This window comes from Lolium rigidum, chromosome 2, assembly GCF_022539505.1.
Source record: "Lolium rigidum isolate FL_2022 chromosome 2, APGP_CSIRO_Lrig_0.1, whole genome shotgun sequence".
Taxonomy (NCBI): domain Eukaryota; kingdom Viridiplantae; phylum Streptophyta; class Magnoliopsida; order Poales; family Poaceae; genus Lolium; species Lolium rigidum.
Window position 1 is genome coordinate 256,097,073 of NC_061509.1, and position 20,330 is coordinate 256,117,402.

At 49.5% G+C, this 20,330-nt stretch overlaps 1 pseudogene; it reads left to right on the forward strand.

Moving 5' to 3' along the window:
• The first annotated feature begins 7,123 nt into the window (after nucleotides 1-7,123).
• LOC124688609 lies at nucleotides 7,124-10,283 on the forward strand (annotated as a pseudogene).
• The last annotated feature ends 10,047 nt before the right edge of the window (nucleotides 10,284-20,330 follow it).

Sequence of the window (20,330 nt, forward strand, 5' to 3'; positions counted from 1 at the left end):
GCCGATGGCCTCCTTCACGGCCCTGGCATGCTCAGACCTAGCTTGGATCAATTGATCCTTCAGCTTGGCGGTTTTCTCCCGCTGGGCCTGGAGCTCGCGCTTGTGCTTGGCGGCAAGGTCGTCCTGGGCAGCAGTAATCCGGAAAACATTGACTTAGTAAAAAAAAAGTTTGTAAGCGAAAAACAAACCGGTCAGCGCGGTTTACCTTTAAGCGCAGCGACTGGGCGGCAAGGTCCTTGGCAGGGGCTTCCGGCAGCGATGCTACACAAAAAGAGTTGTTTGGTAAGAACTTGGCAAAAGCAAGTACTGGTACAAAAGAAGCCGGGGGTTCGGGCAAACCTTGGCACTGGCTGTGCTCAAGTGTGAGGGAGGAAAACGCCTGGCTGAGGCCCTGGTGCTCCCACAGCAGCTCCTCGAAGATCTACTTGCGGTTGTCAAGCACGCTCTGTAGAGGGAAAAATAGTGTGAGCTATGCCGGTTTTTTGCAGTTTCGCGCTAAGTACTTCATGCTTAACCCGAAACTCGGGACTAGCTATGCCGGTTTTTTGCAGTTTCGCGCTAAGTACTTAGTGCTTAACCCGAAAATTGGGGACTAGCTATGCCGGTTTTTTGCAGTTTCGCGCTAAGCACTTCGTGCTTAACCCGAAACTCGGGGACTGGCTATGCCGGTTGCTCGAGGAGAGTTTGCAAGTTTTCTAAGGAAGTTTTGCGCTAAGTGCTGCACACTCAACCCGAAACTCAGGGACTGAGGATATAGCTATGGGTTTTCAAAGGGAAAGACTCCGGTATAGAGGAAAAATGAGAAATCCGGAAAGAAATCTTACAACCACGTTGCCGCTGGCATCGTGCCAGGCGTTGTAGAACTCCTTCACTGCGGCTTTGAGCCGGCTGAGTGCTGCACCGTTGACCGCTGGCCGCGCGGGTCGACCTTCGGCTTGCCATCCTTCCCAACACCAAGGGTGGCGTTGGAAAGGTCCGCAAGATTCCAGCGCTCCACTAGCCGCTGGAGTGCGCCCAGGGAGGTGCCGTCACGCGTCAGCTCCACGACCCACCCGAGTTGGGCTGAGGCCTTCTCGCCGGCAACCACGGCGGTGCGGCCGGTAGGGAGGACCAGGCTCTGGGCCTGAGATTGCACCTGGGAGCTGGACGCGGGCGCGGTTGTGGCTTTGACCACCGCGATTAGCTGCTCCGCAGTCACCGTCGCTGGCGGGTTCTTGTGCGGCGCGGCAGGAGTTTCGCTGGCGGCCGCCGGTGTCGGCATCGTTGCGCGGCCAGCAGGCGGAGGCGTAGCTGCGGCAGCTTTGGAGGGGGAGGCGGTAGCCTTCTTCTTCTTCTTCTTCTTCTTCTTCTTCTTCTTCTTCTTCTTCTTGTCTTGGACGGGCGGAACCAAAGGTTCCTACTGCCCGACATCTTCTGAACCGGCGCCCATGTTGCTGGCGCCGGTGTCTTGTTGTTCTGGAGGAGAGGTAAGTTTCTCCTCCGCGCGGTGATGAGGCGATTTGGGGGCCGCGCGCCCCGAACTTGTGGTTCCTCCCCGGAGGGAGGATGGAGATTTGCCAGTACTCGAAGGTACCGGACTCTGAGGAGGAGGGGGAGAAGCTCTCTCGGCGTCTGCGGAGGCCTCCGGCCTAAGGGCGAACTTCTTCACCCGCTTAGCTGGAGGGGTGCCGCTGGAACCACCCTCCGCTGTCGGTTCCGGAGCCTTCCGGGTTCGCGAGGCCCCGGCCTGGGCCTGAGCCTTGTTCATCCATTCAGGCCCCACTTCAGCGGAGAGGGGGGTGACGTGCTCCTGGACCTGAGGGTTCCGGTCAGCTGCATCTGGTTTCACCAAGAAAAGTTATAAGTCAAAGAAAGCGAATGAAATACCTCGAGGACGACAAGATCATCGTCACTATCGGAAGCATTGTCCATGTTTGAGGCAGAAGAGTTACCAGGGCGCGAGGTGTGAGTCCGGCCCATCTTGGAACTCCTGGAGACGTACGGGTCCGGATCCTCCTTGTCTAACAGGCGCTTGCGGCAAGGTTCTCATACCTCCGCAGCAATGCGAGGAAAGCGCTTGAGGGCCTGGAAGAACAGAAAAAAGCAAGTTAGTTACACATCAAATGTTTGCCGAAAACATCAACCCGGTTCCCCAAGCCCTTACTGCATCAGAAGGAGGATTATTGAAGCTGAGGGGACGAAGGCCCCAGGACCAATCCGCCGGCATGTCGGTTTGGCAAATCTGTTTGGCTTTAAGAACCACATCAGATTTTCTCAATCCAAAGCTGGTGATCCTAGTTGGATCCCGGCGGCCGCTCATCTGGCCTATCTTGTGAACCCGGCGTTGAAGAGGGAGAACCCGGCGCGAGATGAAAGCACGGATAATATCGTCGGAGTAGATGTCGGTGTCTTTGTTAAGCTTCTCCATGAACCGGACAATCCGGTTAGTTTCGACATGCGTGTTCCCCGTATTATGCCTCCAGTTGGCCCGCGAAGGCGCTCCGGGAAGATAAGCGGGGAGATTGATGAGATTGGTGGCGCCGGTATTCTTGACATAAAAGAAGGTTTCTTGCCATGCCCGGCATGACTCCAAACCGGAGAATTTGTAGAAGGGGCTCCCCTGGCGCGCGGTAAGAATGCAAGCGCCGCATTGAACCGGAGGCTTGGGCTTGGGGAGGCTCTTGTCTTGGATCGAGTTGATCCGGAGGGTGAAGAAACGGGAAAAATCTTCGATGGTGGGGAGGAGGCCAACATAGGCCTCCATGAAGGAAACGTAGCAAGAAAGGTAGAAGATGGCATTGCCAGGGAGGTGATGAGGTTGGAGCTCGAAGAAATCTAGGAACCGGCGGAAAAAATCCGATGCCGGTAGGCCAAAGCCGCACTCAAAATGAGCGGCAAAGACCACTACCTCTCCCTCCATAGGCACCGGCTCCAGCTCGTCGCCTGGAATCCGGCAGGCCACCTGAGCCGGAATCCTCCGGGAGCGGTACAGCCAGTCGATTTCGGCCTGCTTAACGTCAGAGCCCTTCCAGACTCCGCGCGTGTACGCGGCCAGGTTCACGCCGGAACCTTGGCCGGAGCTGCTGGCCTCCTGGCCTCTTCCGGTATCAGCTTCTGGGGCAGAGGAGGTGGCATCCATCTGGGCTAGATCTGCGTCAAGCCCATAGGATTCCGAAGATCCGGATGGTTCTTCCCCCAAGGAGATCTCAGGGGAATTGTTAAGATGGGTTCCACCGGAAGAGACCTCACCGGTTTCTTCGGAGGACATTTTTTTGGCTAAGTGTGAAGATTGATTAAAAACAGATTTCCCCCGAACTACTCCTTCCCGAAGATCTACGAAAGAGAGAAAAACAAAAAGAAAAGAGGAATAAATACACTACCGCGCCAGTCACGAAGAGCAAGAACAGAGGAATGCAAGATATGTAAAGCTTACCCGAGGGCGGCAGAGACCTTGAGGTTCGACGGAGCCAACGAGCCGCCGAAGTTCGGAGAGGAGGCGGTCGACGGTGGCGAACGGAGAAGAGGAGGAGGATGCCGTGGTGCTTCTCCGAGGCGGAGAACAAGAATGCCTCAGTCGATCTTGGCAAAGAAAGGCGGGCAAGCTCTGCAGCGCTTTCTCGCGAGGGGTCGCCGGAGAGCTTGGGCTCGATGGCGGCGAGGAGATGCTCTGGGCGCAGGAGCTCGAGCGGCGGAGTGCGCAGAGAGCAATGGAAGAGGAAGTGAGGAGCGTGGGGGGCGACGAGGAACCGCCGCACCCTTAAGTAGGGAGGAGACTCGTGGGCCAGAAACCGCCGGGCCCATGACGTTTCACTTCATGGGCCGCCACGTGGTACAACGATACACGCGCCACAGGAGGAGGCCACAGGCAGGACCACAAGGATCGCAAGTGGCACATTAATTGCGCACAGAAGCCGAAGGACGTGACGCCTGACACTGGCTCGTCAGGCACAGTGCGCATGTCTCTGACAAGCACAAGGGATATACTCGATTTCATCGAGGTGAGCTTTAAAGACAAAGAAGCCGGCAAAAGAAGCCGGAGACGTTCAGCGAAGATAGCTTGGAGGGGTAAGTTCGGCAAGATGCCGGATATATTCAAATGGAAACCGGAAGGACTAATCCGGTACGTTTTGAGGAGGAACCTGGCATGGCTTGTCGGAAAGATTCCGCCAAGCTATACCAGCTTCGGGGACTAATGTTGGGGGGATGCCCCCCCGGTAGGCCAAGACTATAGCAAGTTCGCCATGTTTGGGCAATGTTAAACCGGGTCACAGGGTGATCCGGAATCTTAAAGCTCGATTAACCAAAGATGGTACAAACCGGTATCCCTAGAGGGGTATGCCGGAGAGCTAGTCCAAGGAGGCTATGCGGTTAAGTCAGAAGATACCGGTATAAGATACCGGTATACTGGAACCAGGGGTCACTGTAGCCTGTCGGCACTCTGGTCAAAGATTCCCTCGGGAGCTAGAGGACAAATATGAGCGAAGCAAATCAGCTTTAAACGAAGCCCTGGCGCCAAAGCAGAAGATGACGTAAAAGCTACCGGAGGACGTCATCAACCCCTGATTAAAGACATACCGGTGTCATCTGAGGCCAAAGAGGCTTTGTAAAGTAGTTTGTCTAGTCAAAGATGTTGTTAGGGTCCCTTCCCTTGTAAGCCACCCTCTCCCATATATAAGGAGAGGGGGCACACCCCTGCGGGGGACGGTTGATCAGTTAGTAGGTAGCACCTAGAAAAAAGGGCTTGTACTGTTCTTCTTCAACCTCTGGCCAAAGCCAAGTTCATCAATAAAGATACCGATATTCCACCCGAAATCCATCCTTGTGTTACCAAAACCCTCCCCCGAATCCTCTAGCGCACATTCGACCCCAACTTAAGCCATCCTATGGCATCTGTCTGTTCACCACGACGACACTTTGACTATGGCCTCGAGTTTAGACTCAGAGAAGGTGCACGCCAGACCCACGTTTTCCTCCTCTGAAACACGAGCCTCCTCTCCCCAGGAGGAGGGCGCCAACCCACAAACCCTTGGGGCTGATGAACCAAGAAGGTTCCTATAGAACTCGTAAACGTGTTGTTGAATCAATTTTGGATCCGTGATTGTTCCGTTGTCAGTGCTGAGCTTAGAGATATTGCATTTCCTTCTTCTTCCATTGTTTACAACGTGAAAGTATGCCGTGTTCGCATCGCCCTGCAAAGCCCACCTGACTCTGCCGCGCTGCCGCCAATGTTCCTCCTCCATTCCTCCAGGTGATATCTTGAGGCCCAAGCATCCTCGCCGAGGCCGGTAGCGTCTGCCAGCACGTCAAGTTGGGCGATCTGGGTCAGCAAAGCGGATTTTGCAGCCTTGGTATCCCTGCCAAGGTTCTGGTTCCAGCCCCTCAAGAATTGTCTTAACCCTGAAGACATGAAGGTCCACCAGTCGATAATGTCCTGGCCACCCACCTTGGTCAACAATCTCTCCCAGGTTTGCTGAACCAACGGGACAAAATCATGGCGCTCGAACCAGCTGGTCTCGAAGAAGAATCTGTTGGTACGCACAGGAAAGCCCTCTCCAGTGTCAAAAACAAGCGGCGTATGATCAGACCACATACTGGTCTCAGCTGACAGCGAACACAGCGGGAAAATGGCTTCAAAAGAGGCAGACACAAACACACGGTCATGGGCGGAACGGACCGGGTTGAGCTGGTGATTGGACCAAGTAAACCGTGCTCCCGTGTGCGGAATTTCCCTAAGAGCCCAAGAGGCAATGCTGTTGTTGAAAAGATCGATCAGCGGCCAGTTAAGATTAGAGTTGTTCTTATCTTCAGCAGCCCTGATTAAGTTAAAAGCCCCCCATGAGGATCGGAAGGGTACGTGTAGTTATCTTGTCCGTAATCTCGTCTAGGAACCCTCTGGAACAAGCGTCATCCGCAGGGCCATAGATACCAATAACCTCCAGTTTTCTGTTGGAGACTCGATGGAGAACAGAAAGACTAAGGAAGAATTGACCCCTGTCCATTCTTCCCACCTCGAATAGGCTGTCATGACTCCCAGCAACATGTCACCCGATTGACCGTTAGCCGAGAGCCAAGACCAGAAGAATTTATCGCCCACCTCCAGGCTTGCGAGCTCCGCGTCCGTGAAGTCTTGTTTGATGGTTTCTTGCAAGAGGACCAGGTCGATGCGATGTAGCCTGAGGTATTCTTTCAGCAGGGTTCGCCTCCCCCGTCGGCCGAACCCTCTAATGTTCCAAAAAAGGGCCCTCATTGGGACACTTTGCTCAAAGCCCGTGCTTGGCGGGTGACAGGCCGATGACCAACGGGTGTTGGCCTACGAGCAACTCTCCTCTTCGTGACAGTAGTCTTCTTGATTTTGCCAGAGCCCGAGTTTGGTTCCCCCACGGAACCCCTCTGCACGGATTTGCCAGAGCCTGAGGGTGGCTCCCCCTTGGAACCAGCCTCTGGACCACTGCAAACAGTCCCTTGTGCCGCTGCAGCCCGGGCGGCCTCCTCCTTGGCCTTCGCCGCATCTTCTTCAATCTTGCGTCTCGCTGCCAGAAGCTCAGCTTGCGCACGTTCTCGGGCTTGGAGAAGGGCCACCGCTTGTGCCGGCGACCCTTCTGTGGATTTGAACAAGATACAGCTGGGGCAGGGGTTGAAGAGGATTATCCTGAAACACTTTGTAGCGATGCTATGAAAACAATCTTTAGCCGTGGAATGTTTCAGCGAGTCCAAACTCCAAAAGTCTACCAGCTACTAACTATATTTTTTAAATTCAGGTCATGCTTGGCAACATAGCCACCGACGCGTATTCAGATGGTTCGTGATTACAAAGGAGGTCCTGGCATCCCAGTCGTGTGCACGACGACTCGTTACATCAGACAAATTCAGAGAACACAACTCTTTGTTGGTTGAGGTTACTTATCAAGCATTCAACTGCGATGGACCAGATCAAAGCAAGTTGCTTCTTCTTTTCCTTTTCTGAAAGAAAATGCACGGTGCTTCTTCTAAATTTCAGAACATTGATCTAGTCTTTTCTTTCGCACGCGCGTGCCACCTAACAACGCTGTTTCATGTAGCCGCCCAGTTTGCACCCCATGATTGCTCCTCGCTGACTGCTATATATACATACCACACAAACAAACGACATAACATAACACTCTTCTCGATCGAAATCAGACATGGGTTTTGGAACAAGATTCTGCTGTGCTCTGCTACTGGCGACGCTGCTTCCTCTTTCGGCTAATGCGTCGAGCAAAGTAAGATGCTTCCTTCCTCTGTGTTCAGAAGTTTTAACTTAGTACTGTTCCTGCATTAACCTTTTCTTGACGTTTTTTTGCACCAAAATCTCAGCTCTACATAGTGTATATGGGGGAGAAGAAGCATGATGACCCGTCCGTGGTCACTGCGTCGCACCATGACGTACTAGCGTCTGTTCTTGGGAGGTACTAGCCTGTAATAATTCATGTTACATATTATTTGTACCACGAAGCAGAAGCTCGACAGTTAACATTTTCTTTTTCATCCGCAACAGCAAGGATGAAGCCTTGAAGTCGATAGTTTACAGCTACAAGCACGGATTTTCTGGGTTCGCGGCAATGCTAACCGAATCTCAAGCCGAGGAACTCGCAAGTAAGTAGTTCTGTCAGTCCTGCGATGTCATCATTATATCTTCCTTGCATGACCGACGTAAACTAATCAACACATTCCGGGATCTAGAGTTCCCTGAAGTGATCACCGTGAAGCCTAACACTTTTCATGAACCGCACACAACTCGGAGCTGGGATTTCCTTGGCCTTGACAACTACCAAACACCACAGCAACCGGGCCTCCTCCAAAAAGCAAAGTACGGTGAAGATGTAATCGTCGGTGTTATCGATTCAGGTTTGCAATTCCGTATGAAGCTTAAATAAGAGAAAAACTAAAGCTTGAGAAACAATTGACCCCATGCATTTGCATATGATTCTGTAACAACAACAGGTATATGGCCCGAATCACGAAGCTTTGATGACGACGGGTATGGCCCCATACCGGCACGGTGGAAAGGGAAATGCCAGACTGGCCAGGAGTTCAACGCCACGAGCTGCAACAGAAAGATCATCGGCGCACGGTGGTACGGTAGTGGCATCAGCGCTGAGGTACTCAAAAGAAACTATAACTCGTCTAGGGACATCACCGGCCACGGCACGCACGTCGCATCGACGATCGCCGGAGTGGAGGTGCGAGGCGTGAGCTATGGTGGCCTAGGCACCGGCGTGGCGCGTGGTGGGGCACCACGTGCGAGGCTTGGTATCTACAAGGTGTGCTGGGTCGGCCTGAATTGCCCTAATGCGGCGATCCTGGCGGCCATCGACGATGCTATACACGACGGCGTGGACGTGCTGTCGATCTCGATTGGAGGGGCCGGTCATGAGATACCCGGGACGCTGCATATGCTGTGCAGAGAGGAATCTCGGTTGTGTTCGGCGGCGGGAACGATGGCCCTGTGCCGCAGACGGTGACGAATGCTGCTCCGTGGGTCACGACAGTGGCTGCTAGCACGATTGATCGAGCTTTTCCGACCTTGATATCGCTCGGAAACGAAGAAAAGCTGGTGGTAAGTAGAAACAATCTTCAACCAACTGTTAATTAATTTATGCGATCGATAGTTTTGAGAGGGGCGATCGACCTTGACTCGGCTCGGCTAATCAATCATGCAGTTTGATAAATAACTTGACTCGGCTGAGGCCATTGAAACGAACAACAAATATCTTAAGCTCGCCCTTGAAGCTTTCCTCAATAATTTTTCTATTGACTCCTTAGTGTGTGCTTGCTTTCAAACGCAGGGGCAATCTGTCCAGTACAATGCATCAGTGACCAGCAGAGACTTTAAGAACCTTGTTTATGCGGGGAGGTAAATGAAATAAGACAGTTTGGAGTTAATCACATCCGAGGCATCCTGAACTTAGCATATTCAATTCAAAACGTTTGTGCAGCTGCGACGCGGCGTCAGTGGCGTCGAGCAACGCCACCGGCAAGATCGTCCTGTGCTATGCACCAGGGGGTGCGAAATCCACGTCGCCATGGGTAGCACTTCCGAGTGCCATCAACCTTACCGTCACGGCCGGCGCGAAGGGCCTCATCTTTGCACAGCACACTGCCAACCTCCTCGACTTTCTGAAACCTTGTGAAGGCATTATGCCCTGCGTACTGGTGGATTTCGAGATCGCACAGAGAATCCTATCGTATGTGGCAAACACACGGTGAGAGCTTAGTTGTCTTGTTGTCTGAAGCATGGTGAACTTGATTTTCCTTTCTCCAAAGTATTTATGTATGTCTTCTTGTGTCATGCTAGGAGTCCGGTGGTGAAGGTTTCGCCTACCGTAACCGTTGTTGGAAACGGGGTGCTGTCGCCGAGGGTTGCCTCGTTCTCGTCGAGAGGGCCAAGCCCCGTCTACCCCGGCATACTCAAGGTATGTCTCAACTTGATATACAAAACATTCAAAACGCAATACCCATATCTAGCCTCTAAACTTTGTATGTATATGTTTGGGCAGCCCGACATAACCGCGCCCGGTGTCAGCATCTTGGCTGCCCAACGGGATTCCTACGTGTTCAAATCTGGGACATCCATGGCGTGCCCGCATGTCTCGGCTGTTACGGCGTTGCTAAAGTCAATTCACCCGGACTGGTCACCGGCAATGATCAAGTCTGCCATTATCACAACAGGTACTGACCGAGAGCATACATAAGTTCTACCGATGTAATTTATGACTAGCTCAAATCTTTTCATCGGACCCTTTGCAGCCTCAGTGACCGATCGTTGTGGTATGCCAATCCAAGCAGAGTCGGTCCCCAGGAAACTCGCCGACCCCTTTGACTTTGGTGGTGGCCACATTAACCCGGACAGGGCCGTCGACCCTGGCTTGGTTTATGACCAGGATGTGAAGGAATACAACAAATTCTTCAATTGCACCATTGGACTATTAGATGGATGTGAATCCTACGAACTCAATCTTAATCTACCATCAATCATTGTGCCAGACCTCAAGAACAAGGTCACAACATGGCGCACTATCATGAACGTCGGGTCGGTGGAAGCGACTTACCGAGCGGTTGTTGAAGCTCCGGAGGGGGTAGCCGTGTCCGTGGAGCCATCTGTGATCGGTTTCACTGCAGGTGGTAGTAGAAGCGCGACGTTTAGAATCACGTTTACGGCGAAGCAAAGAGTGCAAGGTGGGTACACATTTGGGAGTTTGACATGGTCCGATCAAAGTGCGCACTCGGTGAGAATTCCTATTGCTATACGGACAGTGATACAAGATTTCATTGCAGATACAGCTTAAATGCACCGGTTCGGTTCCTTCTTTGGCATAGTTGTGTAAGATAAGAGTTGGAAAAACACTGAAAATGTGTACCAATTTAATTAGTATCCTATATTGTTGTCTGACATGAATATAAATACTAGCTAAATACCCTGTGTTGCCACGGAAGAACAAAGGATGTTTGTAGCCATGATCAAAAGGAATTCTGGCTTCCGCCAGGAGGGGTTCCATGACGTGGTTTCGGAGACTTGAAACTCTGTCAATGTCGTGGACCCATTCCACCGCATCTAGCGGAGGCTGCATGCCACCGCGAGAATGCTCACCAGCTGGAGTGCGCGCACGGTTGGGAGCGTACGCCACGGGATCGCTCTCTCCCGTGAAGTCTGAAAGGATCGTATGCCGCACCTAGAAGGGGGGGGTGAATATGTGCTAACCAATTTTTAGTTCTTTTTCAATTTAGGCTTGACACAAAGGTAAATTCTCTAGATATGCAACTAAGTGAATTTACCTATATGACAAGATAAGCAACTAAGCAAGATATAGCTACGCAATATAAGAGATAGAATAGGATAGAGGTAACCGAGAGTGGAGCACGCGATGACACGGAGATGATTCCCGTAGTTCCCTTCCTTTGCAAGAAGGTACGTCTACGTTTGGAGGAGTGTGGTTGCTACGAAAGCCAAACCAACAGCCACGAAGGCTTCACTCAGATCTCCGGTGAGCAACGCCACGAAGGTCTAGCCCACTTCCACTAAGGGATTTCCTCGAGGCGGAAACCGGGCCTTTACAAGGTTCTTGGGGCACACATCCACAACTGAATTGGAGGCTCCCAAATCTGTAACAATACAACAATCAACAACAACACATCAACTCAAATCAACTAGGGAACCAAATAGGAACACTAGCATGAGATCCCTCAAACAAATGAGGGGGAAATGAAAAATGCTTCGGTGAGGATGTAGATCGGTGTCTTCTCCTTCGAATCTCCAAAGATCAAGAGCTTTGGTTGGGGGAGGAAGGAGATCTTGCAAAACTTGTGTTCTTGAGGTGGCTCTAATGGTGGTGAAGCTTGGTAGATTTTTCTTGCAATGATTGAGCAACTTGTCCCTTTGGAGAAGAGAGCTATTTATATGATTGGAGCTCTCAGATCTGACCGTTGGGGCGAAATCCACTAACACCGGAAGTTCCGGCCAGGAGGGCCGAAAGTTCCGGTTGGCACCGGAAGTACCGGCCAGGAGGGCCGGAACTTCCGCCAGGAGGATTCTTCGTCAGACGACCTGGTCAACAAAGATTGGGGCGGAACTAGGGCGGAACTTCCGGCGACCGGAAGTTCCGGCCAAGTTCCGGAATTCCGAGAAAACCATACTGGACATGTCTGAGCCACAATTCGACATTTCCGGAACTTGCCCGGAAGTTGGGCGGAAGTTCCGCTGACCGGAACTTCCGGCCAACTTCACCGGAACTTCCGGCTCGGGAACAAAAACTGCAAACGTAACCGCGCTGAAGGCCCTCTGCAGGAAGCAACAGGGCGGAACTTCCGCCAGCAGGGGCCGGAACTTCCGCCAGAAACAAAAAGACCTTCAGAACTTCAGAACAGCCATACCATTTCACCGATCAAATATATTCCTCAAAAACTTGTACCTGTCTACATCAACACACATAAATATATACTTAGTGTTGACATCAAACACACAAAACCCAAAATGGCGGGAAATGTTCTTTCAATCTCCCCCTTTTTGGTGTTTGATGACAACACAAGTATTTGCAAGGAATGAATAATGTAAACCAACAATATGAAAGATATAGAGGAGCTCCCCCTAGATATGAGCATTGGTGCATAAGAAGCTCCCCGTATATCTTGCATCCGTCTTCCATGGGTTAGCAATACTACCTCCGATTCAAGGAATAAGGCGTCCTCGTTTTACGTGTTTTTCGTTTGACTAATTATTACTTTAAATACATAAAGATTGTTTGTATAAAATTAACATCATTAGAAAGTGCTTTTTAATACGAATCCAACGATACTAATTACATATAATATAACCAAGATTTTGTTGCTCATTTTTTATGGTCAAAGTTCGTCTTGGAATACGCGTGCGCCTTATTCCTTGGGACGGAGGTAGTACAACATAGTGATAAGCATATGGATAATAAGATCATGCACACATAGGTAACCATGGAAGACTCACATACGGAGTTTACCATACACATAGATAAGGTTCCAAACACATAGATAGAGTTTACAAGCCAAATAAACTAAGAACATAGTTCGACACCACAAGGATAAATAGAATCACAAGCGATAAAAATCAAAGCCAATACGAGCTTGTGACTCCCCCATGCAAATACCCAGCGGAGAGCAACCTAATAAGGTCTCACTCTCCCCTTTTGGCACCAAGGCACCAAAAAGGGAAAGGAGAAACTACACGCCCCAAGGGTCGGCGTTAGCCCAGCCGGGAGGGAGATCCGATGGAGCGCCGGGGTAGGGTGGAGTGTGAGGAGGAGACTCGATCTCGAGACCATCTGGAGGAAGAGGCACACCATGCTGAGAAACCCACTCAGCCTCCGGAGTGATATTCTCCTCGGATCCGGGAGGAGACACTTCCACATCAAGAGCCCTCATGATGCTCTTCTGACGAACCCGAGACTTCTTGGCTTCTGCATGCTGCTGATACTGGCGGTGATTGACTGCAGAGGTGAGGCAAAAAGTCTGTCTCATGCGGCGAGCAAGCAAAGACGCCCAGCTAGGTGGCTTCTCAACCATGGGAGGAACATCTTCAATGGGCGAGTTGTGGCGCTTGGTCCTCAGAACCTTCACTTCATGGGATGTGATGTTGAGAGGAATAGAGTGAAGGAGGGTACTCTCACAAGTATCAACCCAAGTGTCCTCAATGAGCTTCATAATGTACGGAGCAAACGAGGGAAGCTTCTTCTCCATCACACATGACCACATCTCATGGTAGATGTAGTCCATCACATCAAGCTTCTCACCGGTGCCCTTCTTAGCAAAGGAGTTTGCCATAAGATCCACTTCATATAAATGTAACTCATCAAGGTTGCCACCCTTTGGTCCAATGGTTTCCCGGTAGACCCTAAGCATAATGTCCCAAGTGGGGAGAAGATCCGCACTCTTGCCCGGAATACCCCAACCTTTGATGTAGAAGTGCTCCAAGACTTCCCTTGTTTGAGCAAATGAACTATCATGGCACCTCCAACCATTTGCATCTACGCCCGGGTAGCGAGGATATCCAAGGGCACTTCCAAACTTTGCCAAGTTAGACTCAAGGAGCCTTTCATGAGACATCCACCGGAAAGTTCTAGCTTCATCTGATTCAAAGTGGACGGTGGCATAGAATTGTCGAATCAACCCGATATCATAATCCTTGTTGAGCTCCATAATGGGATAGAGCCCAAACTCACCACACATAGCATAGGCTTCAGCAAAGTACCTAGAAGCGGCCATCTTGCCGGTGTCAATAGCATGTTGAGGGGCTACCCCCTTCTTGAATGGCACATACACCTCATAGAAAATCTCCTCTTGAGTCTTGTTGTGGAACCGCTTATCCCCAACCCTATTGTTCCGAGGGGTGAGGTAAGGGTTCATGTCACGGAGCTCCTTGTACTCAAGATACTGCATGTTCTTCACGAAAACATGGATATTCTTGCCTCTAACTGCAGGTGCCTTTTGCCTTTGAGCAGATTGCTGACGAGCGGTGAGCTTGGATGGTCTAGTTTGCTCAAGTTCTTCCTCAATCTCATCCACATGACCCTTGCCTCTCTTCTTGGAACCACCAGATCTGCGACAATGGCTTGGTGAACCGCATTACCACAACATCCTATGCAAGATCTAGTAAAGGAAAGGCATCTAGAGATGTTCTACCATAGCTTTGCCTAGAGTATGCCCTATAGTTCATCTAGTGAGGTCTACCCACACATAGAGAGGGAGAGGGCACAAACCGGGGAGCCATGGAGGAGGAGAGGGAGGGGATGCCAATCCACGGAGCCGATCCGGCGGAGGTCGCCGGAGGAGGGAGATCCGGCCGGAGGGAGGAGCAGCCGCCACAGGGAGAGAGAAGCCTTCAACAGATCTTGGATGGGGGAAAGTGAGGGGGCAGGAACTGCCTCCCCGTTCCCGACCAGATAAGTAGTGGGATCATAAGGGCGGAAGTTCCGCTCGTTGGAGCCGGAACTTCCGGTCCCTCAGAAACCACACCCACTGATCAGGTACAGCGGCAGGAACTGGCAGAAAGAATCCAGCCGGAAGTACCGGTCGAAACGGCCGGAACTTCTGGTGAAACAGAAAAATTGTGCCAGGAACAGGTGTTGACAGGAAAGTGGTGCATTCGGAGAGGGAAGAGGATATGGCTTAGATGAGATAGGCTTAGGACAGATGCGCCAAACTGTGAGATGGTACATGATCACTCATTTTTGCAAATAATGCAAATGAAGGCCAAAAGTGAGTGATTTCCCATAAACAAGGAGATGTCAATAAAAATCAATGAGGATCCAAATAACTCCAACTCTTCACAAAGAAGAGTGTGGTGGCCTAGGCCACCATATATGAGTGTTATGGTATGGCACCGCGAAGATATATCTTGGGTCCAAACCAATACTCATCATTGAAGCTCACATATCAACATATGATATAACGAGAATGAAATCTTTAATGTTGGCATTATGGGGGAGGGATAGCTCAATAGTTTAAACCGCACTCCCTATTTCCATGCCCACATCTAAACCAAATAAAGTTTTGAGACAAAGGTGTGTTTGCAAGATGGTCAAGCTATACTCCTTGAATCAATGATATTTAGCTCATTCCTCAAATAAGATAACCTTGCTTCATCAAGAGGCTTCGTGAATATATCGGCAAGTTGATCTTTGGTAGGAACATAGATAAGCTCAATATCACCACGGGCAACATGATCCCTAATGAAATGATTCCGGATCTCAATATGCTTCGTTCTTGAATGTTGCACCGGATTATAGGCAATTTTGATGGCACTTTCATTGTCACATAATAGAGGCACTTTGTCACAAATGACACCGTATTCCTTTAAAGTTTGCCTCATCCATAACAATTGAGTGCATCCACTTGCGGCGGCAACATATTCGGCTTCGGCGGTGGAGAGAGATATACAATTTTGCTTCTTAGAGGACCAACACACCAAGGACCTACCAAGGAATTGGCAAGCCCCGGAAGTTGATTTCCTATCATCCTTGTCACCCGCCCAATCCGCATTGGTATATCCATTGAGAATAAAACTTGAGCCTTTGGGGTACCAAATACCATATCTTGGGGTATCAACCAAATATCGAAAGATTCTTTTGAGAGCCATCATGTGGCTCTCCTTAGGAGAAGCTTGATACCTTGCACACACACCAACACTCAACACTATGTCCGGTCTAGATGCACAAAGGTAACGCAAGGATCCAATCATGGAGTGATATACCTTTTGATCCACCTCTTTACCATTGGGATCAAGTGCAAGATGACATTTGGTAACCATAGGAGTGGCCACACCCTTCAACTCGGTCATCTTGAACCTCTTGAGCATGTCTTGGAGATATTTTGCTTGGTTGATGAAGGTTCCTCCCTCAATTGCTTGATCTCAAAACCAAGGAAGAACTTCATCTCTCCCATCATAGACATCTCAAACCTATCGGTCATAAGCTTTGAGAATTCATCATTGAAAGCTTTGTTAGTAGAGCCAAAGATAATATCATCAACATATAATTGGCAAACTAAAAGCTCCCCATTGACCCTCTTAGTAAAAAGAGTGGGATCGATTAGCCCAACATCAAACCCACGGTCTACCAACAATTCTTTAAGGTGCTCGTACCAAGCTCTAGGATCTTGTTTGAGACCATAAAGTGCTTTATAAAGCTTGTAGACATGGTTAGGAAAGTTGAGATCCTCGAACCCCGGGGGTTGCTTAACATAAACCTCTTCATGCAAAGGACCATTAAGAAATGCACTTTTCACATCCATTTGTTGTAACTTAAAGTTATGATGCGATGCATAAGCAAGAAGGATACGGATGGACTCAAGGCGAGCCACGGGAGCATAGGTTTATCCAAAGTCAATTCCCTCAACTTGAGAGAACCCTTGAGCCACCAATCTTGCCTTGTTCCTCACAACATTTCCAAACTCATCTTGCTTGTTCTTGAAAATCCATTTAGTGCCTATAACATTGCGACACCCCTTTAGCTTCTCTACTAAGGTCCATACTTTGTTGCGCTTGAAGTTGTTGAGTTCTTCGTGCATAGCTTCCAACCAATCCGAATCTTCAAGGGCTTCAAATACTTTCTTGGGTTCCACTAAGGAGATGTAAGCATGATGATTGCTAAAGTTAGCCAATTGCCTTCTTGTGGAAACCTTTGCCCTAACATCACCAAGGACCTTGTCATGAGTGTGTCCACGAAGTTCAAGGTTCCTATCTCTTCTTGCTAGACGACGGGCCTCGATCTCCTCCTTGGTCCTTCTTGGCCTTGGAGGTGTCACTTGATCAACTTGATCATTTGGGTCCCCGTCTTGACCTTCAACTTGAGCTTCCTCAATTTCTTGAGGTTGCTCAACCTCATGTGCTTGATCTTGAACAATATTCGGAGAAGGGCAAGAGTTGATTGGATCCTCATTGGAGCCATCATGAATGCTTGGTTGATCTTGTTCTTGATCTTGCACACAAGAGGGAGGGTCTTGTTCTTGTTCTTGGGTTGGTGCATCATTTGCTTCACTAGGTAGGGTTTGTTGATGTTGAGAAGATGAGGGCTCCACCGTGGTAGAGCATAGTTCTTCCCGAGACGCCACACCGTGTCCCTCAATGGGGCGGAAAAATCCCACACCCATTCTTACTATGGCATCTTGAGGTATTTCATCACCTGCACAAACATCAACTTGCCCAACTTGGGAGCCATCATTTTCTTCGAACTTCACACTACAAGATTCAATGATAATATTGGAAGATATATCAAAGATTCTATAAGTGTGAGAGTCGGCACCGTAACCAACAAATATACCCTCCAAAGCTTTAGGAGCAAATTTAGATAAACGAACTCCTTTGATTTTTGATACGTCTCCGACGTATCGATAATTTCTTATGTTCCATGCCACATTATTGATGATATCTACATGTTTTATACACATTATATGTCGTATTTATGCATTTTCCGGCACTAACCTATTAACGAGATGCCGAAGAGCCAGTTGCTGTTTTCTGCTGTTTTTGGTTTCAGAAATCCTACAAAGGAAATATTCTCGGGTCCTATTTTTGCACGAAGCTTCCAGAAGACCGAAGGGGAAAGGAAGTGGGGCCACGAGGCGCCGCCACAACAGGGCGGCGCGGCCCAGCCCCTGGCCGCGCGGCCCTGGCGTGTGGGGCCCTCGTGTGGCCCCCCGCGTTGCCCTTCCGCCTACTTAAAGCCTTCGTCGCGAAACCCCCAGTACCGAGAGCCACGATACGGAAAACCTTACTGAGATGCCGCCACCAATCCCATCTCGGGGGATTCTGGAGATCACCTCCGGCACCCTGCCGGAGAGGGGAATCATCTCCCGGGGGACTCTTCACCGCCATGGTCGCCTCCGGAGTGATGAGTGAGTAGTTCACCCCTAGACTATGGGTCCATAGCAGTAGCTAGATGGTTGTCTTCTCCTCATGTGCTTCATTGTCGGATCTTGTGAGCTGCCTAACATGATCAAGATCGTCTATCTGTAATTCTATATGTTGTGTTTGTCGGGATCCGATGGATAGAGAATACTATGTTATGTTGATTATCAATCTATTACCTATGTGTTGTTTATGATCTTGCATGCTCTCCGTTATTAGTAGAGGCTGTGGCCAAGTTTTTGCTCTTAACTCCAAGAGGGAGTATTTATGCTCGATAGTGGGTTCATGCCTCCATTAAATGCGGGACGATGACGGAAAGTTCTAAGGTTGTGGATGTGTTGTTGCCACTAGGGATAAAACATTGATGCTATGTCCGAGGATGTAGTTATTGATTACATTACGCACCATACTTAATGCAATTGTACGTAGTTTTGCAACTTAATGTCGGAAGGGGTTCGGATGATAACCTGAAGGTGGACTTTTTAGGCATAGATGCATGCTGGATAGCGGTCTATGTACTTTGTCGTAATGCCCAATTAAATCTCACAATATTCATCATATCATGTATGTGCATTGTCACCCTCTCTATTTGTCAATTGCCCGACTGTAATTTGTTCACCCAACATGCTATTTATCTTATGGGAGAGACACCTCTAGTGAACTGTGGACCCCGGTCCATTCTTTTACATCGAATACAATCTGCAATACTTGTTCTACTGTTTTCTCGCAAACAATCATCATCCACACTATACATCTAATCCTTTGTTACAGCAAGCCGGTGAGATTGACAACCTCATCTGTTTCGTTGGGGCAAAGTACTTTGGTTGTGTTGTGCAGGTTCCACGTTGGCGCCGGAATCCCTGGTGTTGCGCCGCACTACATCCCGCCGCCATCAACCTTCAACGTGCTTCTTGACTCCTACTGGTTCGATTAAACCTTGGTTTCTTACTGAGGGAAAACTTGCTGCCGTGCGCATCATACCTTCCTCTTGGGGTTCCCAACGGACGTGTCATCTACGCGCATCAATTTTGTAGAAACACTTACACCCGAACACCTTGAAGTATGAGATATTAGGCTTGTTCCCGGTGAGTATTTCATATGGAGTCTTGTTCAAGCCCTAGCGGAGATAGAGCCGGTTAGAGGAGTGGCAAGCGGTGGAGATGGCTTCGGCCCAAAAGTTATAGCGGGATTTATACTCCGCCATCATAGATCTTGCCATATCCATAAGAGTCCGGTTCTTCCTCTCCGCAACACCATTTTGTTGAGGGGGTGTAAGCAGCGGAATATTGATGACGAATCCCCTCATCAGTAAGAAAATCATTGAGTGTATAGTTCTTGAACTCGGAGCCGTTGTCACTTCTTATTGCCATAATGAGGAGGTTGTGTTGGCGTTGCACCTCGGTAGCAAAGTCAATGGATATATGTTGAGTCTCATCTTTCGTCTTGAGAAAGTAGACCCAAGTGTATCTTGAGTAGTCATCAACAATCACCAAGCAATGTTTCTTCGCACCAAGACTTGCATGAATGACGGGACCAAAGAGATACACATGAAGGAGCTCCAAGATCCTCTTGGAAGAGATGATAGTCTTGCTTGGATGCGGAGAGTCATGCATTTTGCCTTCAACACAAGCCCTACAAACACGATCTTTGGCAAAAGACACATTTTCCATTAGTCCCACAATATGGTTCCCCTTGTGAAGACTTTGCAAAGTCCTCATGTTGACATGGGCCAAGCGGCGATGCCACAACCAACCCACATCCGCCTTTCCGAATAGGCACATCGCACTTGACGTGGTTTTCCCGGAAAAGTCCACCACATACCAGTTGTGTTCGCGATACCCAACGAAAGCGACTTTTAGAGTCTTGCTCCACAAGAGGACCACAATATCATTATCAATAAAGACGGCGAAACCCATCTTGCCAAGGGCGGAAACGGAAAGTAAATTATAACCAAGGGTTTTGACAAGCATGACATCCACAAGAGTAATGTTGTGTGCAACCACAACCTTGCCAAAACCCAATACCTCGGATGTAGAATTATCGCCAAAGGAGACGGTGATATTGTTTATGTTAGGCCTCAACTCCTTGACGAGGTTCTTGCCGCCGGTCATATGACTTGTACATCCACTATCAAGTACCCATTTTGAACCTCCGGCGGCATAGTCCTACATGAGATCAATTCTTGGATTTAGGTACCCATTTTTCAATGGGTCCTCTTTTGTTAGCAATGATGACCCACAAGTATAGGGGGTGTATCGTAGTATCTTCGATAAGTAAGAATGTCGATCCCAACGAGGAGTAGAAGGTGTTGACAGGCAGTTTTGATGAAGGATTCACTGTAAATGCTCACAGACAAGTATTCGGGGGTTTTGATGTAACAGATGAATAAAGTACGAGTAAGTAAAATGCGAGAGAAATAATTGCAGCGAGTGGCCCAATCCTTTTTAGCACAAAGGACAAGCCG